At 45.3% G+C, this 25,875-nt stretch overlaps 1 pseudogene; it reads right to left on the reverse strand.

Moving 5' to 3' along the window:
• Positions 1–21,195, reverse strand: part of LOC135209958 (WD repeat-containing protein 18-like) — a 55,010-nt pseudogene extending 33,815 nt beyond the window's left edge.
• Positions 21,196–25,875: the final 4,680 nt, after the last annotated feature.

Raw genomic sequence — 25,875 nt, forward strand, 5'->3', positions numbered from 1 at the left:
AGTGGCCATCAATTCCTTTTCAGCCTTCACAGCGCTTACTTGAACAATATTTGCATATATATGTAAAGTTTAATGATATTACTCAAGATTCTAGTAGTAATCAGCACAATAAAACAACATTTTGTTGCCTATACTAGTGAAAGTATGAGATGTCTTATTTCCGGGGTCATGTTTTGAACTGAAATGCATTTGTACCGTGTAATCAGTGGTTTTATCCTTAATGTCATCACAACTGAAACTCCACAGTACTTATTTGATTGTAATTATACACATTTTGTTCTTAATTCACTCCAAATTCCACTTGAAATATGTGAGTTTGTTCACAGCGAAGCCGTGGCGGGAACAATTTTCTAGCCTTGTTGTACATCTGGCTGCCACACACATCAGCAAGCAGACGACACATTAGTGAATTGTTAATGACAAAAAATTTGTATTTTTTTGCTGGCACATTTCACGGACTTAATTCTATATTACTATTTTGACTTTTTTTTATTTTTGATAATTGTATGTCTGAAATAAATGTAACCTTTTATATTAAGTTTGTGTGCTAGGAATGGCAAATCATCATTGGCAATTTAGTGGAGCTTCACACATATGCCAATGCCTTTACAAACTGCTGCCATGAATTCTAGTTGTCATAGTAATACAATAATGATAAAATGACAATTTGTCGAAAATTGCATTTTTCCTAACTATACAAACCTGAGGTCCTTTAACAATAGGAAGTAGCTAGCGGCAGCTGAACGGTCGTAAGCTTCGAACAAGGGGGGGAGAACGGTAGTTAACTGCTTGTCCGATCGTCGCGCGCCGCGCGACTGGGAGGTAAACAAATCACTTTTGCTTTTGGCCCATGCAAAATACGCAGAGTGAGGGGTGGCATGAGGAGGGACTATATGTAAAGGACCTCAGGTTTGTATAGTTAGGAAAAATGCAATTTTCGACAAATTGTCATTTGTTCCGATACGTAATACAAACCATCGGTCCTTTAACAATAGGAAGACTCACTTCTTGGTGGGAGGAATCTGAGTCTGGTTTTGATGAACAGACTGGTGTTCGTCCATCCCTGGAATGCCTCCCTGGTCGTAAGAGCGAGGGAGGGATCCAAGCCTCTGTCCGATTGATCGGGGTGTGCACCGCAGGATCAATGGTCAGACCTCTGGGCCGAGTACTAAGAGAGAGGCAAGCGTATCTCTTCGTACCAGCATTGTAAGAACTTTTTCCTGTACATGAGCAAATATAAAGTAATGGGTTTGTCTCATGTAGGCATCCACTTTCTCCCCCTTGTTGGAGAAAGTGGTGGATATACACTCCTATCTCTAGTTAAAGAGATAGGATGGAGCTCTGTTGAATAGCTTACCTGCATCTGACTCCCTTCCAGCGTGGTAACGACCGTATCCCTCTGCCCACAGGTAGAGGTAGAGAAAGATGGTGAAGAGAAGCCAGTCACTCTCTCATTCGCACATTCATTCTCCCAGTCATACCAAGGAATCGATGCGTTCTGCCTGCTCGGGTGCTGGGTAAGCTTACACAACGTGTTGAGCAGCCACCACAGGTCCCAAGGAAAAAGTATCCAAGGACTTGTGGGCAATATCCCGAAGGTAGAAGGACGTGAAGGTGGTCTGGTTGGCCCAGACACCTGCCTTCAGGACCTGCGCCACGGAGAAGTTCTTACGGAACGCTAAGGAGGGTCCGATACCTCTGACTTCGTGGGCTCTCGGTCGGAGCGTACGGATGTCGTCGCTACCATCAGCCTCGTACGCTCTCCTGATCACCTCACGTAGCCAGAAAGAAAGCGTGTTCTTGGAAACTTCTTTCTTGGTAACCCCAGTGCTAACGAAGAGGCGTCGACACTCAGGCCTGAGGTGTCGAGTTCTCTTCAGATAGCGCCGTAGCGCCCTCACAGGACAAAGCAGCATCTCATCCGCATCATTATCGGTGAAGTCCAGAAGGGAGGGGATCGTGAAAGACTCGAACCTGTCGTCAGGGATCGACGGATTCTGAGTCTTGGCTACGAAGTTCGGGACGAAATCGAGCGTCACAGATCCCCAGCCTCTGGTGTGTTTAACATCATAAGAAAGACCATGTAGTTCCCCTACTCTCTTCGCCGATGCCAGCCAGCAAGAAGAGGGTCTTGAGGGTCAGATCCCTGTCTGACGACTCTCGGAGTGGCTCGAAGGGTCTTCGAGTCAAACTCCTAAGGACGAGAGTACACATCCCACGCAGGGGGCCTGAGTTCCCTGGGTGGGCAAGACCTTTCCGAAGCTTCCTCATTAGTAAGGAGATCTCGAACGAATTCGAGATGTCCAGTCCCCTCAGTTTTAGGACGAGAGCCAGGGCGGCTCTATATCCTTTAACTGTGGGTACTGAGAGGTAGCTTCTCTCGGCGAAGAAACACGAGGAAATCCGCTACCTGCTGAAGAGTGGCTCTGAGAGGAGACAGACCCTGTCTACGACACAACCACAGAAGACGGCCCACTTCCCCTGGTACACAGCTGCAGAGGACTGTCGGACGTGTCCAGCCATCTCTGTTGCTGCGCTACGAGAAAAGCCTCTCGTTCGCAAGAGATGGTGGATAACAGCCAGCCGTGAAGTTGAAGGGACTGGACTGCTTGGTGGTACCGTTCTACGTGTGGCTGGGCTAGAAGGTTGTGCCAACTGGGTAGCTCTCTCGGTGCGTCCGCAAGAAGAGCCAGCAGGTCCGGATACCAAACAGCTTGAGGCCGTTTGGGAGCCACCAGGATCATTCTGAGATTGGGAGTGACCAGCGCTCGACTGATCACTTTCCGAATCAGACAGAAGGGAGGAAAGGCGTAGGCGAAGAGGTTGTCCCAGGGGTGTTGGGAGAGCGTCCTCTGCAGCTGCCCATGGGTCCGGCACGGCTGAAAAGAAAACCTGAAGTTTTCTGTTGTGCCGGGTGGCGAACAGGTCTACGACCGGTCGCCCCCCACAGGTTGAAGAGCCTTCCCGCCACGTCTTGGTGTAGAGACCATTCGGTCCCTATCACCTGATCCCGACGGCTGAGCTTGTCTGCTACTACATTCCTCTTGCCTGGAATGTAGCGTGCTGACAGCTCTATCGAGTGAGCCGTGGCCCACTCGTGCACCTGCACCGTCAACTGATGGAGCGGGAGAGACACTAGCCCCCCCTGCTTGTTGACATATGCCACTACTGTGGTGTTTGTCGCACATCAACACCACTGAGTGTCCCACCAAGCGGTCCTGAAACTCTCGGAGAGCGTTGAACGCCGCCTTGAGTTCCAGGACATTGATGTGAAGGTGCTTTCCGTGATGGTCCCACACACCTGCAGTCAGCAACTCCTCCAGGTGTGCGCCCCATCCCTCGGTCGATGCGTCTGAGAACAGAAGCATCTCCGGGGGGGGAGTGCGTATGGGCACTCCTCTTAAGAGGTTCTTGTCGTCGAGCCACCAGGCTAGGTCCTGCCTCACCTTGTCCGTGAGAGCCACGGGAAAGTAAGGAGGATCCTTGGCCTGAGACCAACTCTCCCTTAGCCTACCACTGGAGAGACCGCAGGTGAAGACGCCCGTGAGGGACTAAACTTCTCCAGTGACGACAGATGGCCAATCACGACTTGCCATTGCTGTGCTGCCTGTTCCTGCCGAGACAGGAACGGCCGGCTGCCTCCCTGAATTTGCTGATACGCAAGTCTGCGGGAAAGACCTCCCTGCTACCGTGTCTATCAGCATACCCAGTACTTCATCTTCTGCTTGGGTTCGAGATCGGACTTCTCGTAGTTTATCACGATCCCCAGATCGCGACAAAACTTGAGGAGTCGATCTCTGTCCTGTAGCAACTGCGAGCGGGAGCTCGCCAGGACTAGCCAATCGTCGAGATACCTCAGAAGACGTATCCCGTGCGAATGGGCCCAAGCTGACACCAGAGTGAACACTCGCGTGAACACCTGTGGGGCGGTTGAGAGACCGAAACAAAGTGCCCTGAATTGGTACACCGTCCCGTCGAAGATGAAAGCGGAGGTACGTTCTGGAGGACTGATGGATGGGTATTTGAAAATACGCGTCCTTCAAGTCCACTGAAAGCATGAAATCGTTCCCCCTGATCGAGTCGAGCACCGAGCGTGCCGACTCCATCGTGAACCGCGTCGTGCGAACGAAGCGGTTCAGGGAGAGAGGTCTATCACCGGACGCCAGCCCCCGATGCCCTTCTCCACTAGGAAGAGGCGGCTGTAAAAGCCCGGTGACTGGTCCTCCACTTTCACGATTTCTACAGCTCGTTTCGCCAGCATGTCTTGATCTCCTGTCGAAGAGCGTTGTCCTTTGCTGATCCCCGGAACATAGGTCTGTAGATGGACCGGTTTGGAGATGAGGGGGGGGCCGAGACTCGAAGGGTAGTAGATACCCCTCCCGAAGGACGTCTACTATCCAGTTCTCGGCGCCGTAGCGCTGCCAAGTCGCCCAATGGCTCGCCATGGCACCTCCCCACTTCCGGCAGCAGGTGAGGGGGAACGCCGTCCCTAGCGTTTCCCTCCTCGTTTCGACTTCTTTCCACCACCTCCTCGGGGGAAAGGAGGGTTGGGAGGAGGGCTGGTTACGGCCTCCTCTAGCAGACCATTGAAACAGCAGGAGTCTTCGCACGGGGCTTGGACGGTGCAACCATCCTTCGCCGCCGTGGAAGCGCTAGCCAAGCCTTCTCTTTGGTTTGGCCGCAGTCGCTCGAGATTGCCCAGTAACCTTCGAGACTGCCTGGTGAACTAAGCGGTCACTGTCGTCAGTGCGCCGCCTTTCCACCGCAGCGTCCACCATCTCTCCGGGAAAGAGAGGCTGGGGAACTCCTAATGGTCCATTTCGAAGCCCGAGTGCCGCCTCACGCCCGGCCCCCTTGGTCACTCGGTAAGGACTGCGTCCCTACGTCGAAGAACCAAGTTGGCCCACAGGTTAGCAGTCTGATGGGCGAGGTAAGAGATCGCTCTTCCTCCAGACTGGCACAGTCTCCTAAAAGAAGCGTCGTCTTCGAGAGCAGAACTCCCGGAGCCGCCGCTACTTTGGATATTGTGAGGGACCACAAATCCAACCAAGAGACTGCCTGGAACGCTGCCATAGCGGTAGATTCCAGGGCAAGTGCCTCCTGCTGCGAGAACCATAGGTTCTCCGACAGGAGCCTGCTGCAGGGACACACCTGGAGTCAGCCTCGCTAACTCCGGGTTAACCTGTTTAGGCCGTATCGGGTCTTCCGAAGGCACGTAGAATCGCCTCTGACGCTGTAGAGGGGGAGGAAGCAGCTTAGAAGACCGTCCGGATTTCAGCGAGTCCTCCCGTCCTGAGACGAGATTCTCCACCTGATCCAGGACTGAGTCTGCAAGCTCTGATCGCGGTAACCCCACCATCATTTTGGGTTCCCTCTTGGGACCCCAAAATGATTCGAGCCGGGACGTGGGCTCTGCCGGTGGTAGCGGCGATCCTTCCGCAAGGTCATTATGCTGACGAATCAGCTTACATGACTTCTGCAAAGTTCCTCTGTATCTCGGGAGTTACTGCGTCTTGTGGAGTAGGACCATCCAGTCCCTCCAGCAAGAACAGGTCCCGCGATACTCCTCCTTCAGAAGGAGACAGCGACAGACCCCTGACGGTCGCCTCCAACTACTTGCGGCGGTATGTTCTGGTCGGTCCTAAAACCGTGCCTGAGCCATACGGCGTCATAGCTGGGTCACCGAGCGGCGCACCTCTCGTGATCACTCCTCGGTACCTCGCTCCTCCCGGTATAGCCCGAGGAGGTTGAAGGTACGGGAGAGGCAGACCTGACGCTCCCCCCTCGCTCGCTGGCAGGACCAGCGTGCGTGGAGGCTGCTGCTGATCGTCAACCCGCGGTGGCGATCGAGCAGGAGGCCTAGCCTTGCCTGTCGCCTGGGGCGATAGGCTCGGCTGAGAACGTCGAGACCGATCTCTAGCGTCAGGCGAGCTGCCGCTGGTCCACCGTCTCCGCCGGTCCCTACGGGAGCGGCAGTCAGGTGACCTGCTAGGCTCTCTGTCGCGTCGAGACCGGCCAGCGTCCTCTCGCGCGTCGAGCCACTGGTACCAGCCGTGGCTGGTACCGGCGGCGGCCGCGGGACCCCTTCCTCGCCTCAACCCGTGGCTGGTCAGCGACCGTCACGTCAGCCCGAGCAGCCAGTTGATCGCTGCGAGAGCGTCCACTGGCCTGGCGAGAGTCGTGTGCACGACTCTCGCCAGTCTTCTGCTCCGCGCCGCTGTCTTGACGGCGAGCGAGCTCGGACGTCAAGACTTTGGCTCGGACGGTCTCCCGTGGAGAGCGTCCACTCGTACTTTTCTCCGCGAACGACAAGCGGCCGAGACGGAACCTGGTTTAGCGGCAGAACCGCCTAACTAACACCAGGTGAGGACGCACCAGCCGAGGCTGGTGCACCTCTGGTCCCCGTCGTCTTCTTCTTTGCAGAAGAAGAGACGGGCCCCGTTCCCGAAGGAACAGGAGGACCAGCAGAAGAGCTCCCCGACTCGCCTGATGCGAGCCAGGCCGGGCCCTTAGAAGATCCCGAAGGAGTCTTCTTTTAGGGGTGGGGGGGAGGAGGCAGCCTTCTTCTTCTTTCGGTCATTGTTTTTTAGCCTTAGAAGTCGAAGGGGAAGAGGAGGCAGCAGACGACGAAGACGACGACGACAATCTTCCTCTTCTTCCTCTTCTTCTTCGCACAGGCTCCGCAGGACAGACGGCAGGTCTTCCATCCAGGAGGGAGCCGGGGCAGTTGCCGAAGCAACAGGGCCCGACTGCACCTGTCCGGAAAGACCTGAGACTGTGACAGCACCACCAACAGCAGGAACAACAGGAACAGGTCCAGGAACAGCAGGAACATCATGCGCGTTATCTGAAAGGGAATGAGCAGCAGGGACAGCAACAGGTAGGCAACGGCACGGCAGGACCACAGGAGAGCCATTGCGTCCTGTCGGCAGCTACCGTCATCCTCGGCACTGGCGGCAGGTCCAGGGGGTACTCTTGGGGCAGCGGAAGTCCGGGGTCGGCAATACAAAGAACCCAGGTGGCGGTGGCACCGTCCTCTTTGGTACGGCAGCAATCGGTTTTTGAATTGCAGCCGTGGGTGTCACCGACATTACATGTGGTGTATCACCAAGTGCGGTGGCATCTCATATGCTGGTGTAGATATTGTGGTGGTAGTAGTGGGGTTACCGTACCATGAGTGACCACTGCCGACCCCACCAACCGCTGAATCAACCCCTGTATGCTAGGCACTCCCTGCAGTCCCAGCGACTCCCACACCTGTCCCAGGTCGTCCTTCGCTGATGGCACACCTGCGGAAGCAACAGTCGGGTTAGTTAGAGGGGTTTCCTCACGCCTGGGGGGAGAAGAACCCCACCCAGAGCGGACGGAAGACCCCGAGTACAACTGGACGTCCGGGTAGCGGGCGCCCTCCTCCACACTCGACGGATCGAGAGAGGAGAAGGACTCCGCTACCCCCCCCGCAGGGGAAGGCGCGAAACGTGGGGGCTGGCCGGGGGGCAGGAAAGAAGACGAAGTGTCCGTTACCAAAGGAATCACTGGACTTTCCGATGACTTCTTTGGCGGCCTAAGTCTCTTCCTGCCCTCGTAACAGAACCCACTGCGCCTCGGACCAATGCATACATGTTACACATGGCTCGTTGCGGGAGCATTCTCGCCCCCGACAACGAGTACAAACCTCGTGTGGATCCACATCCACAAATGATCTGAATCCGCCGCATCTACGCCCCTCCAGCCCGGGACACACTCTACGGGCGACTGGGGGGCGCGGCGAAATCTCCATTTCTTGATCACTCATTATTCAATGAAAAAAAAAGAAATGCCAAAGTACTTACAAACATATACTCTCAATCACACTAGGAAAAAGGACGGGCTTGATACTCAAAGCAAACGACAAAGCGGGCAGAGCGATGACGAGCACGTCCTATCCTCACACGGCCGAAAGCAAAAGTGATTTGTTTACCTCCCAGTCGCGCGGCGCGCGACGATCGGACAAGCAGTTAACTACCGTTCTCCCCTTGTTCGAAGCTTACGACCGTTCCAGCTGCCGCTAGCTACTTCCTATTGTTAAAGGACCGATGGTTTGTATTACGTATCGGAACAAATTGCTCTAATATTTAAGTATATATACTACAAATAGATATGCTAATTTCACCTATTTCCACAGTTTTGTGTAAGTTATACCTGGTTAGGAGGGTAAACACATACCAATTGGCAACAGTGTATGTGAAGTACAATGCATGACAAAAGGTTAATTTATAATTGGAAAACAAGATATCATTAGTATTGAAGATTCATAAATCCTCATTCTAAGTATATATATATATGGTGTGAAAACGAACAAGTGGCTTTGGGAGTGGAGGCAATTGCGTCACACTACAGCAATAATCCAGCAGTCACACATCTTCATATCTCCAAAATGTAAATAATAAAGATATGTTAGCATTACGATTATAACAATTACATGAATAGCTGATAACAATCTGCATGAATAACTGGTATACTTTTCAGATATATATTGTGTACATATTTAAGTCACCATTTTCTGCAAGAAAGTTAAGTACAACAATTCATCTAAAAATAGTACAACAGCCACAATGTCTTAACATCATAGTACAGGACTGAAATAAAGGTCCTAATTTCAAAATTATTACTTAAAAGCATTATATTATATTTATACCAAAAAACTTTTACATTAAGTATGTAATATACATTACACTATGCAATATACCTATACTATTACTAATTAGAAAAAAATAGGAAAATGCCAAAATACGCCATAACTAATTTTCACAGCAAAACCACTGAAATTTGTGTCAGGAATTTGGTTACTTTATTAACAAATATTTTCAAATGAATTATCATGAATACATAATAAATTTATGCAATTCATAACCTTATTTTGGTGTTGAACTAATTATTTTAAATGTTATCTAGCGCACTCTTCTTCTTCTTCTTCTTCTTCCTGAAAAATCGCCAGGTTTCCCCGGTCACGAGTTGAACACCATCATCGTTTAAGATCGTTGTAAAGAAAGTGTACCAGCGTCTATGGCTACAAGTGTTCTGCAGATTTAGCACAGGAAATGGAAGTTTGTTTACACAAGTGACTCCCCAACATCGAGATGGCGTCAATCTTCTGTATGTAAGGTGTTTTAAGTAAAAATTTTGAAAGCATCAAGGAAGTAAGTTAGCAGTGCGCATGGCTAGACTTTCATTAACCTCTGTTTAATCAGAATTTATGGCCTTAATTTCTTACTTGGGAGAAAAAACTTACTTCAAGAGGAAAGTGGAGGTCTACAGGTGTTGCTTCCATGGACGCTGGCTCATGACTTATGTCTATCTTAGTTTACAGGAAGTGCTGATTATTTTTTGGGAAGATGGTAGCTCAACAGTAGAGGTGGTTGCCAGGTGGCTATCCGATATTTTACCCTATACGTACGAACCTAGCCTATCGATGTATGCATTTGTAGGTCCTATTTTACCAATATAATTTTCAGTTATCACAAAAATCCAGTTTCCCCACTGAGGGGCCACATTTCTATCAACTCTCTTCTATCCTATGGGGGTATTGCCTAGGCTAGTGAATTAAGGGGGCTGCCCAGTACCCTTATATATATATATATATGGGGGTATAGGGCAAAAAATGCAGTCATGAAAAAATTAATGGAGCTTTGTATGGCAATGGAGAATAAGTATATACAAAATATTTCGTCAAAATTCCTCTTACTTGCATAGTTACAGGGTAATTAGTAAACGTAACTCAATAAGCCAAAATCATTGATCCGTACAAGAAACTGCAATATTTCTTCTGTTATCATAAATTTTGATAATTATTGTCAATGAAATTGTGAGCAATGGCATCTGTAGAGATTCCATAAGTCTCAGAAGAGAAGGGAGTTAGCTTTCCACCTTTCAGTGCAAGCACAAACCTCATGTAGTGTGCACGTCCGAGTTTCACCTCCGACATTCACTTGCTTTTACATGTTTATCTTTGTTTTGCCAAGAATTTTATCATGCCAATGAGGAAAAGACAAGCAAAACATCTCGATAACATAGAGACGAAGAAAATTCACTCTAATACCATTACAGAATATCATAAAATACGCAATATTAGCGTAGTTAGTGAAGAGAGAGAAGGAGGGGTGCGTAATAAGGAACGCCCCCGTCTTGCCTGATGCACATGTCGCATGTTGCCCCAGGCTACGGTCTTTGCGCAAAGGGATCTTCACTTATGATAAATAACATAGTTTTTGTTTAGTAATACCCAAAAAGGAATATGAAATTCATAATAATCATGATTTACTAACATTGTCTCTGTAAAAAGAGAGTACACATTCAAGTTTCGCCTAACATTCTCTTGCTTTTACGTTTGTTTATCTTTGTTTCGGCAAGAATTTCATCATGTCAAAGAAAAAATACAAGGAAAACATCTCGCTAACATACAGAAGAAGAAAATTCACTGTAACAAGCCAAGTTAGTAAAGGAGAGAGAGAGAGAGAGTTGTGTAGGAAGGAGTGCCCCGTCTAGGCTGACGCAGTGCCCCAGGCTACAATATATGAGCAAAGGGATCATCATTTATGATTAAATTATTATAAATAACATAGTTTTGGTTTGTTAATACCCAAAAAGAAATATACATTCATAATAATCATTATTTATTAACACTGTCTTTATAAAATACAAAGGAAAACTTTGAACGCCCGTATCTCAAAACTATACTTATTGACCTTCAAATTCTATCTTCTCACTTAGTTTTAAAGCTATAGCATTGAAATTTGATATATAACTTAGAACAATCAAATAAAGCCCTTTTTTCCATTTTAGTTTGTTTGTTTGTATGGTGTTTTTATGTTGCATGGAACCAGTGGTTATTCAGCAACGGGACCAACGGCTTTACGTGACTTCCGAACCACGTCGAGAGTGAACTTCTATCACCAGAAATACACTTCTCTCACTCCTCAATGGAATGGCCGAGAATCGAACCCGTGATTTATAAGGTTTATTTTTTTACCATAATAAAAAATTCATATCTAGCAAAAAAAAAGAAAAAAAATAAAACTTTTAGAAAAAACTCATTTGATTGGAGGTCTACATCAGATCTATATATGGTAGTAATCCCAGGTCTTAATATTAAATATCAAGGGAGGAGATAGAATTTGAAAAATGGTTATTTTCAGGATAAATTGCCCTGGCTTCACAAAACCAAAGGTCAGAGGCAAAAATCATATGCAGTTTGGAGATGTCCCAAGTCACCTTATTAAATGGTATGAATGTCAAAGTCCTGTCTTTAAAAAATGGCATTAGCCGGCCAGCCCCCTTAACCAGGTATTTCCATTGAAAATGTCAACAAAATTCATCATTGCATCAAAATCTAGCTATAGAGTAATGCATCACTGTGCGGGCACCTGCACAGACTAATTATCCACTTTTCACTTTATATTTAATCGGTGAAACAAAAATACAGTTCAATATTTAAGCATGCCATTCAAAAGATAGAAGTTTTGTCAATAAAATGAGATATATGAAACCGCCATATGAACTAAAATAAGCTTGTGAGGTCTTCGTAAAATGTTTATTGTTATAATACAATTAAGTTTGTTCATACTTACCTGGCAGTATATATATAGCTGTATTTTCTGAAGCCCGACAGAATTTTCAAAACTCGCGGCACACGCAGTGGGCGGCCAGGTGGTAGTACCCATTCCCGCCGCTGGGAGGCGGATATCAGGAACCATTCCCATTTTCTATTCATATTTTATTAATGCCACTGTCTCCTGAGGGGAGGAGGGTGGGCACTCTAATTATATATATCTGCCAGGTAAGTATGAATAAACTTAATTGTATTATAACAATAACATTTTGTTCATGCCACTTACCTGACAGATATATATATAGCTCAATCCCACCTTCGGATGGTGGGAAGAGACAGAATAGGATTTGTAGGAAACTTAAATTAAGTAGATGATGTACACCTTGGTTCCTCACCTGTTAGCAAAGTAGACTCCGTGATTACTGTCACTTAAGCCTGCTTCTGCTTAATCAGAGTTGCCAGCCAGGTGGAGACCTGTAGTGCTGGTGCGCTATGGATGCTCTGTCAACGGGGACGTGACCTCAACGTGACAAGACCATCGAGCCATAATATGATGGGCAACGAAGCAACTGAACCACCCCCACCTGACCAACTATCCAAAGACCCCCTGAACACTAAACTAATAGATGGGAGATCTTCACACAAGACTCACCACACAAACCAAAAACACAACAATTCAAAAACTAACCTAAACCTAACTAAGGGATAGGGAAAGAGCTACCTCCAGCCCCCAAGACTGTGTCTGCAGATACGTATGGCCCAAGAGAATTACAGTCGTCATAAATCGTTCTCACATCCCTCAGGTAATGTGAGGCGAAGACAGAGTTGCTCCTTCAAAAGGTGCCATCAAGAATGTCCTTGATTGACATGTTCTTTTGGAAGGCAAGAGAGGTAGCAACAGCTCTAACTTCGTGAGCTTTCACTCGTAAGAGGCTCAAATCAGTCTTCTGGCAAGATGAATGAGCCTCTTTAATGACGTCCCTAAAAAGAAAGCAACAGGCATTCTTAGATAAAGGTAATTCTGGTCTCCCTTCAAAAAGAAAGCAACAGCATTCTTAGATAAAGGTAATTCTGGGGTCTCTTCACAGAGCACCAGAGATTACCTGAGGGACTCTTACCTCTTTTGTTCTATGCACATAGAACTTGAGAGCTCTGACGAGGGCACAGGGCTCTCTCTGGTTCTTGGCCCACCAGACTTGACATACCTTGATCTCGAAGCTTTTTGGCCAAGGGTTAGAAGGATTTTCATTCTTTGCCAAGAAAGTTGGGGCTCAAAGAGCAGACAGCGTTGTTCTCCGAATCCACTAGATGACTAAAAGCTTGGATTTCACTAACTCTCTTCGCCCGTCGCCAGAGAAGTTAGGAAAAGAGCCTTCCTTGTCAAGTTCCAAAGAGACGCTGCTTGAAGAGGTTCAAAAGGACTTGACATTAAGAACCTAAGAACTATGTCAAGGTTCCATGAAGGCGGTCTCGCTTGAGGAATCTTCGAAGTCTCAAAAGATTTCAAGAGATCATAATATCCTTGTTGTCCGAAAGGTCCAGGCCTCTGTGCCTAAAAACCGCTGACAACATGCTCTTATATCCCTTAATGGTAGGGACTGCTAATTTCTGCACATTCCTAAGAAAGAGCAGAAAGTCAGCTATCTGGTTCACAGAGGTCGTGGAAGAGGAAACTCCCTCCTTTTTACACCATGCCCTGAAGGAAGCCCACTTCGATTGGTATACCAGGCTCTTGTAGAAACGCACGCTGCTTCTTGCCATTTGGCGATTGCTCTCCAGCTGCCTTCGAAAAAACCTCTCGCTCTGGCCAACTTTTCGATAGTCTGAACGCAGTCAGACCCAGAGCGGAGATTTTGGTTTTGTACCTTTCGAAGTGAGGCTGTTTGAGTAGATCTTTCCTCCAGGGCAACGTCCTTGGAAAGTCAACAAGGAAAGACATGACCTCTGTGAACCATTCTCTCGCTGGCCACATCGGGGCGATCAGGGTCAACCTCGTCCCTTCTGAAGCCGCAAACTTCCTCATGACTTCCCCATGATCTTGAATGGCGGAAGGCATACAGGTCTAGGCCCCGCCAACTCCATAGCAACGCGTCCACAAGCAAATTGCTTCTGGATCTAGGACCGGGGAGCAAATCAGAGGAAGCCTCTTGGTCCTCGACGTCGCGAATAAGTCGACCAGAGGACGTCCCCACAACTTCCAAAGGTCTCGACAACACGTCTTTGTGTAAGGTCCATTCCGTCGGTAAGATTTGTTTCTGACGACTGAGAAGGTCCGCCCTGACGTTTTTTGCACTCCTGCAATGAACCTCGTCAGGATCGTAACCTTTCTCCTTTTTGCCCACAGCAGAATCTCCTTCGCTAGGTGAAACAAAATCCTGGAGTGTGTTCCTCCCTGATTCTTCAAATACGCGAGGTCTGTGGTATTGTCTGAGTTGACTTGAACGATTTTGTTCGTCAGACAGAAAGATCGCTGCTAGTTCTTTGACATTGATGTGCCAGGCTGCCTGTTCCCCTCTCCAGGAGCCTGACACTTCCTCCCCTCCTAGTGTTGCTCCCCAGCCCGCGATGGAAGCGTCTGAGAACAACACTAGGTCGGGGCTCAGAAGACTTAGGGACAAGCCCTCTTGTAGCTTCTGCGGATCGAAACCACCATCTTAGATGGCTCTTTGTTGACTCCGAGATTCTCAAGATCGCATTGAGATCGTCCTTGGCCTTCCATTCGTCGCAAGGAAAAACTGGAGAGGCCTGAGGTGCAGTCTTCCCAAGGAAACAAAACCTTTCCAGCGAGGAAATGGCGCCCAGCAGACTCATCCATTCCCTTGCCGAGCAAGTTTCTTTCCCCAAGAAGGCTGAGATCTTCTCTAATCCTAGCCGCTGACGTTCCTGGGACGGAAACGCTCAAAGAAAAAGCCACTGAATCCATATGAATCCCCAGATACAAAACGATGGACTGTGTCGGGGTCAGATGCGACTTTTCGAGGTTGACAAGAAGTCCCAGGGACTTTCGCTAGGGCTAACGTGAACTGCTAAAGTCCTTCAGACACTTTTCTCTCGACGACGCTCTGATAAGCCAGTCGTCGAGGTAAAAGGGAAACTCTTATCCCTGAAGAGTGTAGCCACCTCACCACATTCTTCATGACTACAGTGAACACCATTGGAGCCGTGGTCAGGCCGAAATAAAGGGCTCTGAACTGCCACCCTCTTGAAAGAGGGTGGATCGGGATGTGAAAGTACGCGTCCTGCAGGTCTAAGGACACCATCCAGTCGCCCGGTCTCAAGGCTCCCAGAACAGACTGAGCGTCTCCATCGTGATTTGGTCTTTTCCACAAAAAGATTGGAGCCTGCTTACATCTAGGACTGGACACCAACCCGACGACTGCTTTGGTACTAGAAAAAATCCTTGTTTGTAAAAAACCTGGAGACCCCAGGTCCGCGACTTGTTCCAACCGCTCTTTTCTCGATCATCTGTTGTAAAAAGATCGAACACTTGTCTCTTTTCTCCCTGATAAGATGGAAAAGGTCTCTGGGAGTCGTGGAAAGAGGAGGAGGATCTAAAAAGGGGATCTTGTACCCCTGCTCCACGATCTTGAGGGACCAAGGGTCCGTATCTCTCTCTCTCCATGCTCCCGCAAAGGACTTCAGTCTGGCTCCGACTGGTGTCTGAAGGACATGCGTTTCACTTGGATGGCTTGGGTTTGAAGGAAGCTCTTCCTCTTGCAAGCCCTCTCCCTCGAGGAGCTGCTCTCAAGGGAGGAGCCCCACGAAAGGGTTTAACCTTCTTCGGCGGTCGCACAAAAGACGAAGAAGTGGAAGGAACTGCCGGACGTCTCGAGGACTGGGCTAAGAGGTCCTGGGTTGCTTTTTCTTGCAAACTGCTTGCCCAGGTCCTTAAACCAAAGTCTGGGGGAAGAAAGATGGCTCGTAAGAGGAGAAAAGAGCAGCTCCGCTTTCTGAGCTGGAGTAACAGATCTAGCTGTGAAGTTACACGCAAGCTCTCTCTTCAGGAAGCAGTCCCAAAATGAGAGACAAGCTCCTCTGAACCCATCCCTGACGGCCTTGTCCATGCACGATAGCACGCTGGAACAGCTCCCCCAAACTGAGAGACTCTGGGCTTCTAGATTGCAGATCTAGAACTCCAAAGCACCAGTCCAAGAAGTTGAAGACTTCAAGAGTCCGTGGCAGCCCCTTCAAATGATGGTCTGTCTCCGTAGGGGTCCAGGTCACTTTAGCAGTGGATAAGAGGGACCTCCTCTGAGAGTCCACCAAGCTGGAGAAATCCCCTTGTGCTGAAGAAGGGATTCTCACACCCACGTCTCCTTTAGTTTCATACCAAATACCTCCTTTACCGCTGAGTCTAGAGGGAGGAAGGCGAAAGTTGACTTGCCCTGATCCTTCCTTCGTTCCATCCAGTCTTGGAGTTTCTTGAAGGCCTGCTTAGTGGAGAGCGAAGTCCTTCATTTCGACAAACTCCGGGGTCTTACATGTCTTCGAAGATGAAAACTGCGAAGGAGGAGACTTGGGAGCTGCAGGCTGGAACTTCTTGTCCCCAAAGGACGAGCGCAACAGTCCGCAACAAGAAACTTCTAGTAGTCCTTGAGATTGAAGAGGCAGCAGAAGGTTCCTCTTCAACAGACAGTCAAGCAGGGAACTACTCTCAATTCTCCTTCTCCCTAATCGGAAGAGGAGAACGTCCCTCCGGAGAGGGCGTACGTCTATCGGGTCTTGACTTAATCAAAGACCACCGTTGCTTAAAAGCAGAAGCCTTATCTAGGCTGTCTTCCTTGCGGCAAACCTTACAGCTCGAAGGAGACGGAATGTCCTGACGGCGATGAGCATCCTTAACGACGACCGAGGCCGCCTTACTTCCAAGAGAAGCGTCCTTACGCTTCTTCAACGAAAAGGTAGACTTGCTGGCTGTTCTCTCCTTAAAAGGAGACACGTCACGACGAGCGTCCTTTCGAGCGTCCTGGTGCACGTCGTCTTCTTGCTCGGCGTCCTCCGAAGCGTCCTGCCGAGCGTCCTCAAAAGCGTCCTGAGCGTCCTCTCGAGAATCACGGCAAGCAGCCTGCCCATGACGTTGAGAGGGAACGAAAGCGTCCTGACGACCCGTCTTCTTAGCGGGCGAACGAGATCGGCGAATCGCCGAAGGAGACGCAATCGGCGAAAGAGACGAACGAGGAGAGGGAGAAGGAGACTGCTTCGTCCTCTTGACGGGCAGCCTAAGGTCCTTCCTCCGCTTAGGCTCGACTGCTGCTTGGGCGAGTCCTCTGAGCCATAAGCACTGACAACTGGTCCTCAAGGGACAAAAGAATGTCTTCTTCGTTGGAGAAGAACGAACAGAGGGGGCAGGGCTGATCCTGCGAGAAGACGAGGGGCGAGGGGACGCCTCCTTCCTTCTCATAGGTACAGCTACCTGCTTCTCAAGAGCGCGACTGTAGCGCAACTCAGCGTCCTCGCCGGATGAGATCCTACCTATCTTCTGAGGCCGGAAAAGCGTCATACGCATCCGGAGAAGAGCGCAAAGAAACTGGCGATACAGGACGTGAAGCGTCCTCAACACAAAACGTCCTTTTCAGCGGACGAGAGTCTCTCCGAGCGCTCCACCCCTTGCGCGGGGAGGACGCTTCAGAGGACGAAAAGCAGTCCTTAAGGATACGCGCCTGTGCGCACTCCTTGACAGCCTGGGACTTTGCAACAAGGCCTGCCGAAGGGACACCAGATCGGTGGGGAGCCCCCGTAACCCTCTTGCGGCTTTCGACATATCCCCTCCCTGATTCCTGGGAATCTGATAGCGGTCTAGGCCTAGAGGAATTATGGGGCCGATCTGACGCCCCCTCCACAACACTAGGGGCACGATCACACACTTGCACAAGCCAGTTTCCAAGGCTTTCACTTTGGTCTCCAGAGTACGCAGAGACTCCAAAATTAGAGAAAGGGCATTACCTTCTCCAGACACAGATTTAGGGCCCGAAGGTAACAACACAGGTATAGGAGATGCAAAATCTACAGGTGTTATAGCAGGAGAAATATTAGTACCCTTACCTTTGGTAGAACCACTCCTGGAGGAAGACCACCTGATCCTATCGCATTCCAATTTACGCCGATAGGAATCATACACCTTCCATCCATCATTGGTCAATCCATCACATTCATCTCACCGATCATCCACCAAACAAACATGCCCCCTACAAACTCATACTACTGTGTGGGGGTCTACCGATGATTTCGGTAGCGTCACCTTACAATCACTCCCTCACACACACTCTGAAACTCACTGCACTTGATCCAGACATCACGTTTACAGAAAAGCCAATCCAAAGTCAAAAAACGGTCCACTATCACGTATGCCAATCCAACAATCCAAAATCAATACCAAAAGTCAATCAGATACTTAAATGCGAGTCAAATCCAAACATCCTAGGCGGAGGTCTGTAAACAGTAGTTTACCGACCGGCGACAGAAAAAAATATGAATAGAAAATGGGAATGGTTTCCTGATATCCGCCTCCCAGCGGCGGGAAGGGAATGGGTACTACCACCTGGCCGCCCACTGTGTGTGCCGCGAGTTTTGAAATTCTGTCGGACTTCAGAAAAATACAGCTATATATATATCTGTCAGGTAAGTGGCATGAACAAAATATGTTTTCAATGCAGTTTTTTAATCCAATATGGCATGGTATAGTCTCGCGGACACCAAGCATACACTGATGGGGATGTCCTTCCCACCGCTCATTTGATCAATTATTTGCATATCTATGTAACGTTTATTACTTTTACTCAATATTGCAGTTGTAATCAGTACAATAAAACAACATTTTGTTGCTTATATTAGTGAAAGTATGAGACATCTTATTCCCATGATCATGTTTTGAACTGAAATTCATTTTCACTGGTCATCGGTGGTTTTATCCTTACTGCCATCACAAGTGAAATTCCACAGTGCTTATTTGATTGTAATTTTACACATTTAGTTCTTAATTCACTCCAAATTCAACTTAAAATGCGTGATTTTATTCACGCCAGAAATAATTTCTGGCAGCCAGAATCTTCTACATGTAAGGTGTTATAAGTAGAATTTTGAAAGCGTCATGGAGGTGTCATTGAGGTAAGTTTGCACCACGCATGGCTAGACTTTCATTAACTTGTGTTTAACCGGAAATTATGGCATTATTTTAGGACTTGAAAGAAAACACTTAGTAGGGTAAACAACCGCATGGACTGGCCCAACACACCGACGGTTACGGCAAGCCACCCTCCGAAAAAGTACTTATAACGCGTCCTGAAACAAGACCAGAGATGGTCATCAGTCACGAGTTGTTGTTGGTGAGAGAGGGAGCTAAAGACCTCTACTCTCCTTCCGAAGTAAGTATTTTCTCCAAAGTTAGAAATTAAGGCCATATTTTAAGATTTAAACAGAGGGTAATGAAAAGGGTGGCCAACGCAGTGCAAACTTCACCAAAACGCTTTCGAAATTTTTACTTACAACTCGAAATATTTAGAAGATTGACGCCATCTTGATGTTTGAGGACTCACTTGTGTCAATAAACTTCCCATTTCCTGAGCTAAATCCGCACACCACTTGTACCCATAGACGCTGGGGCACTTCCATCACAACAATCGGAACCCTGACCTCTAACCAGTGCTTATCGAAGGGGACTACGGCATTCTATGTGGCGTTTTGCACTCTTCAATTGTTTATCAGTGTTGTCAATTGGTATGTGTTTACCCTCCAGACTGGGTATGAGAATTACACAAAACCGGGGAAATAAGTGAAATTAGCGTATATATTTATAGTATATATACATATTACAGCAATTTTATCATTACTGCATTAGTATGACAACTAGAATTCATGGAAACAGTTTGTAAATGCATCGGCGTATGTGTGATGCTCCACTAGATTGGCAACGACGAGTCATTTTTTTCCTCGCGTCGTCTGCTCGTAAGTATACATCCGAAATATTTGTAATTTTTCAAGGTTAGTTTGGTTGCAAAATAGGGATAATAGACATGAATTAAATAAACATTTTGAAGTAAAGTTAAACTAAATAATGAGTAAAGTAAACAATTAAGGGAATAAAGCTTTGCACCCATAATCAGTGTTGTCGTCTGCTGCTCGTAACTGTGTTTGTGGAGTGAGTACTTAGGAACCAGGACGCAACGTGATTCAAGTGCAATGTAGAGTGAATTAAGACCAAAATGTGTATAACGTACTTACAATCAAATAAGCACTGCGGAGTTTCAGTTGTGATGGCAGTAAAGGATAAAAAACCACCGATTACAGGGTAAAAAATGAATTCAGTTCAAACCATGACCCCGGGAATATAAAGTTTCATACTTTCACTAATATAGGCAATAAAATGTTGTTTCATTGTGCTGATTACAACTGCAATCTTGAGTAAGATCAATAAACGTTTCATATATACGCTAACATTGTTCAAATGAGTGCTGGGAAGGCTGGGAAAGATGGTGGATTGTCCGTGGCTAGACCGGCCAGCCTTACGATTGCCGCCATATTGGATTTCAAAACTGCCTTGAAAACATATTTTACGAAGAGCGTCACATGCTTATTTTAGTTTGTATGGGGCTTTCATATATCACATTATGTTGACGAAACTTCAATCTTTTGAATGGTATGCTTAAAGTTGTAATTGTATTCTTGTTTCACCAATTAAATATAGAGTGAATAAGATCCGGCCAGCGTGATGACAATGGATCGTCCGTGATTGTTTACCCTATTTCGAGAGGAAAGTACAGGTCTCTCTGTTGTTTCTACGCTGGTTGGGTTTTGACTGGCATCTAATTCAGGATACTGGAAGTGCTAAAGTTACTTTTGAGAAAGTGTCCACGCTGCTGTACAGTGTCCGCCTGTCTGCACAGCGGTGCATTACCCTACCTAATGAAAACTCATATTGATGATCATAAATAAACCTAGACCTTGATTCCGACGTTAGTTTAACTCGTTAATTTGCCTAAACTAGGATCACAGGGTAGCTCTTGTAGGCAGCTAAGACATGCGGCATGGGCTAGAGGCCGGTATTTCTACAGAAGCAGTCCGCACAGACTGCAAAGAACGTAACCACAGATACGACATCCACTAGGGATTGGGGCGTCCTATGTATTTTGCCGTGTTTAGTACTGGCCCCAGGGATGGTTAATTACAGTCGTCCCAATAAATATTACTTAAACTCTTGTTCAGGAGGTAAAACTGCATTGAAAAACTGCAACTGCCATAGTCGAGGCCGCCGCGGATAAGTACCCTAGATCTACCTAGAGGCCTTAAAAGCGAGCAAGCTCTCTATATAGCTACAGCATGATAGCATGTTCTCTATGGCTAGACAGCCTACTAGTAGCTTACAGCATGATAGCATGCTCTCTACTAGGCTAGTAGAGCATGATAGCATGCTCTCTATTTAAGCCCTACTACCTAGCCTATGTATTACTTATACAAGCAAAGACGCAAATACATTTTTTTATCGTAAACAAACACATTCTATACTCACTTCTTCCTGATTATGTTGATTTACCTAAGCTTTTAATGAAAGAAACAATTTGACAGATTACAGAACGACTGAACGAGTGGTAGCGGTGGTAGTAGGTAGTAGTAGTAGGTGGAATATGTCTTTGAAACGGCTCCGTTTTATTCTTCCTTTGTGTTTGTTTGAGTTTCTTTTCTCTGTAATACCACAATTCTTTTAAAAATTCTTTCCTGTTTTCCACTTCCCCCTCAGTAGATCTACAAATAAGAGTATATTATAGGCCTGTACCGAGGGGGAGGTCGGTGGAGGGGGGAGGGGGGGAGGTCGCTGGAGGGGTGGAGGTGTTGGTCGAACGACCTCCACCCCAAAATTTCTGGAAGTTCATATTTTTTGTGACTATCCTTTTCATTGAACTGTACTTACAAAGTAATAAATAATTAGTTTTTTGTTAAGTCAAAGTATATAACATAACAATAAATAAAGTAATATACATGTTATTGTTAGCATAATAAATTAATCAATCAATAAAACTGAAGAAATAATGTTTGAATTTCAGTGCAAAGTTTTTCCAAACAAATTTCACCTAAGTAAAGTTCTTTCAAACCAAAGCCAGTACTTTGAATAACATCTAATCGGGCAGAAGGGCATAGACGGCATAGGTATCCAATAACTAAAGTAACATTTTCAAGTCATTTAATCTTGCATATACTACCTACGTATATATGCAATGACATGTAGAAGAAAAGGTCCAGTTTGGAAAAACGACCCGCCCCCCTAAAAAAAAAAACTCAGGGTACCTGCCTGTATTAGCTATTAATTCCTCTTTATTTTCCTGATATTGGCTGCTGCACAAAACTATAGCTACCTCTTTATTTTAATCTCATTGTATGCATGGGCAGAAAAGTAAAAAATTTTCTAAATTTGTTCATTTTTTTTCCTCACAGCACAAATATTTTGCATCTTCTCCCTTTATCCTATTTCTATCATTTAATCCTAATGTATACATAGTCTGACCATAGTGATCAGCATTGTTTTTTTAGTGTTGTCATACCAGATTTCTTCTCTTATGTTCTCTTTATATTTACTGTAGATTCTTAATGTTGTCTTTCCATTGATTTCTTTCTGCCATGTTTTCTGTCCCAGTTGTTTATTATTTCTTTTAACTGTTTTAGCTTTAACTGCTTCATTTTACTTAAGTTTATGTTTAGTTCTTTCATATATTCTTTTACTTGCATTATCCAGGGGGGGGGGTTTCTTGTTTTCATACTGATCCATGGTTATCTCATATAGGAGCATATTTCCACTACTTTCAAGTGTATGTTTCAGATAGAAGTTTATATATGCTTCATATCTCTCGAGTGGCAGGAAGAGGCCCCTATTTCAGATCTTAATGCAGAACTTGCTGTATAACTTGGTGCTTTCAAAATTGTTCTGTATACTTGATTGTCTACTTTTGTGATTAATTTATGGTTTTCTTCTCAAGTTTCATGACTTCTACTAGCATCACAAGGGGGAATTAATCACAGCACTGAACCAAACTTGGGGAGCGAGAAGCTGAACAAAGAAGAGGGGGAAAGTCGCCTTGGGAGAATGAAATGAAATATAGACAAGAGGCAAAAATGATTCACTGACTGCTCTAGGAATTACATCTCACAGTACCTGGAAATCCTGGGTCTGGTTGTCTTCTCATCTGCTGATATTTTCTGTGGCACTATGGACGGTATAACAACACTTGGGAGCCCCTAGAGGAAGCAGGGGAGCAAAAGGGGTGAAGTGGAGTTTGCAGGATCTGAGAAAGTTCTGAGAAAGCGCTGCTGTAGTCTCGTCCTTTTAAATCTCGGCCAGGACAGGCCCCTCCCTCATTCAGAAAACCTGTGGAAAGTAAATCTAGGCAGCCATGTGAGTAGAGCTGATTTAGGGAGAACGGAGGCTTTCAGTTCAGAGAAGCAACTCGAAAATGTTAGCAATTATTTATAGAGGGATTTTACTTTTCCTTGGTTCTGGCTTAAAATCCTGAACAATAATATATATATATATATATATATATATATATATATCATATATATATATATATGTATGTATATATATGTGTATATATACATATATGTATATATATATATATTATATATATATATATATAATATATATATATATATATTATATATATATATATATATATATATATATATTTGTTCTCCCTCTTAGCATTTGCCCTTTATTCTACAAAAGATATGTAGATGATACTTTTACTTTGTTTAGTTTTGCTCTCGTTCTGATGCTGAAACTTTCATCGATTTTCGCTAACAGTAGACATACAAATATAAAATTCAGCATTGAAGTTGAGCAGGATAATAAAGTTATCCTTTTTAGATATTTCAATCCCAATGAGAATCAGATGTTTTTAACACAAGTATTTGGAGGAAACCTACTTTGGCATGCCTTTAATAAGAACATTTAATTTTACACAAGTTTTTCACCAACAACTTTTTTCCATCTAACCTGTTTTTTCAATATGAGAGGAAAATTTTAAACAACCACATCATGCCAAAGTACAAAATCCAACCGTTCCCAAACTTCAAATCTATGCCAGTGTTCCATTTTTTGCATGATAAAACTTTTAACCAAAAGCTTTCTCAGATTATTTCAAGACATTATGGAGCAGTTAAAATGAATCTAATTCCAAAGAATCCTCTGAAGATTGGATCTCTGTTCAATACTAAAGACCGTTTAAGCGACTTTATGACGTCTGGGGTGATATATAAATACGATTGTCCTCGGTGTTCTCGAGGAACGTACGTGGGCTGCACCCAAAGACTTCTCAAGGTAGGCGCCGACTCCCACAGAGGCGTCAGCTATCGAACGGGCAATAAATTGAGTAATCCCGAATTTTCGCTATATAAGAGAGCATGCCAAAAAATGTGGTAGCAACACTGAATATAATAGATTTAAAATCATTAGAAGGGCCTCTTCCGAGCTAGCACTATCTATTCTGGAATCACAGTACCATTGTTGAATGCCCAAAACTCCTCCACCCTCTCTATCTCTCTATCTGTCGTAAACCGGCTTCTTTGCTTTTCACCTGCCCTCATTCTAGTCGCCCTCCTTCTCCCTTCTATATATTTAGGTTGGTATCTCCAGCAATGACGAATCTATCATTATGTACGTTTGGTTTTAAAGAGCTTATTGTATAATTTATTTGCTTTTATAGTTATAATATTTATTCTTTTATCACAGCCTTGAAAATTATACTTGTTGTGAAACGTCGGTGCTAATAAAGATGTTTTTATGTACCAGTCTGTTTCCACTAAGCTGCCCCTTTAATCTTTATATATATATATATATATATATATATATATATATATATATATATATATATGCTTAAAAATTCACAGTAGATGCACGTGACTTCATTAAATGCGAATACCACAGGAAAATGATAGTAAGAAATCCAAGCGCTTTCGTCTTTACTAAGACATTGTCCAGGAACGAATGAAATACAGTTGGAGAGAAAGTTATCAGGTAAACAACAAGATCAAGAAAACCAGATAGTTAATTGTCAAAAGGGTAAAAATTAAAGAGATAATCCAGGATTATCGGATATCACACGGTCACAAACCTAAACATAGATTTAACCCTAACAGAAACTACAAAGTATCCGTACAGTCCGAAACAAGTAAAAACTGAAAATATGTTAATTTTTGTTGCTTACAACTTTTTTCATTATGAAGACATCAAGTTTAAATAAACCAAAAAAAAAAAAAAGACTTATAGTCTGCGCTGCTTTCCATAGTTCATTCGCCATATTTTTTCTAGCTTCCATATTTAACGGATAACCTCTGGGATAATATATCTGATTTGACTCTAAAAATTAGCGCGAAGATATTCTTATGAGTAACTTAGCAAATCGCCCTGGAAATTCCACGTCCAATGCCATATTTCAGCATCTTCCTACACATGAAGGAGTAAAGCGACCAAAAACCCCAAACGACAGCCGAAACAGAGTCATTGTTATCATTTAGGTAGGCCTATAGTTCGAAAATGATGCACGAAACGGATTTTTAACTTCTCCTATTTTAGCATCCAAGACAAATTAATATTGTTATATGTATATCATCATCACTTGCTTGAATCCTTCGTTCAGCTGTGTTCTTATAGTGTAGCTATTTAGCACTGGTTTCATTTGTTTGCATCAAATATTCTAAAAAACGAATCGACTGAAATTGGCTGATAAGACTCAGCCCCAGCATCTGTCGGTTTTCCGAGCCAGGGTATAACGTCTTAGACTTTGCCGTCCCTTCTCTTCTTTGAGGGTTCTTTCCAAGTTAGAAATCTTGACGGGGGGGGGGGGGGGTTCTCTTCGTTTCTCGTCTGCTTCCAGATCCTTTGCCCAGACTCTTCCTGCCGTATTTGCACGATTCATTCCTTATGACAAAAAAAATCATGTAAACAGCAAGTTAGCCGGTTTCTTTTGCTGGCACGAGGTTATCAGTGGGGAAGGGGGGGGTATTATCCAGGTATATATATATATCCCATAGGATATTATATCTAGTATACATATATATATATATATATACATTATATATTATAACTTTTGTCATCACATTGTTTACCAGCCCTTGGCATGCATCACAAGTACCGTAATGGTATTATTATTATTATTATTATTATTATTATTATTTTATTATTATTATTATTATTATTATTATTATTATTATTTATTATTATGATAGTTTTTCCTATTGTTGTTCTATCATCCATTTCTCTTCCTTTCTCGGGCTCAGCGATTTCTCTGAGTACTGGCCAATATTCA

The sequence above is a fragment of the Macrobrachium nipponense genome, chromosome 39 (assembly GCF_015104395.2).
Source record: "Macrobrachium nipponense isolate FS-2020 chromosome 39, ASM1510439v2, whole genome shotgun sequence".
NCBI classification, from domain to species: domain Eukaryota; kingdom Metazoa; phylum Arthropoda; class Malacostraca; order Decapoda; family Palaemonidae; genus Macrobrachium; species Macrobrachium nipponense.